The sequence below is a fragment of the Cystoisospora suis genome (genome assembly GCF_002600585.1).
Source record: "Cystoisospora suis strain Wien I chromosome Unknown contig_1376, whole genome shotgun sequence".
Classification (NCBI taxonomy): Eukaryota; Apicomplexa; class Conoidasida; order Eucoccidiorida; family Sarcocystidae; genus Cystoisospora; species Cystoisospora suis.
This window is the reverse complement of record NW_027154176.1, coordinates 1-626: the sequence shown is the minus strand read 5'-3', so window position 1 is coordinate 626 and position 626 is coordinate 1.

Below are 626 nucleotides of genomic sequence, written 5' to 3'. Positions count from 1 at the left end.
TGTACGTGTAATAGCACGGGAAACGCGATTCTGCGCAAGAGTATGTATAGAGAGTATGTATGTAAGAAAGTACACGGGTCGTTGGTCTCGGTGGGTGAATAGATATCGGGATGATTTGCCAAAGAAACCAAGTCGTGTACCTTGTTGAGAAAGTTTTTTTTTGAACGCGCAGTGGCTGAGGTTATTTTGACTGTAGAAGTCGGAGAGAGAGCGACCATGAACCCAAGCAGGATGGGGAAAAGGCAAACAAGGCTGGTAGAACAAGACACAAACCCACTATCTAGCCGAAAGGAGCTAGTAGGAGAAGGAGGAATTGTTTCGTTCAGGATAGTCTCTTGCTTGTGTCCATCTCGCTATTTGGGTTGACGTGTATGTTGTGTGTGTGCTATGACTCTACAGTATCAAGCTGCAGGAGTGGTAGGTGCGCAATGTCTCCTCACCGTTGCAAAAACATTGATTTCCCTTATTCCCTTGGCTTATGCCATTGCAGTGGAGCTTGGAAGAAGTGGTAGTTATCGAAGAAGACACTCATCCTTCTGCGTAATAGGAGGGTTTGCGCTCAGCACCACTGATGATAAGACACAAACGGAGCCAGACAGCGTTTACACTAGATCGGGATCTGAGGT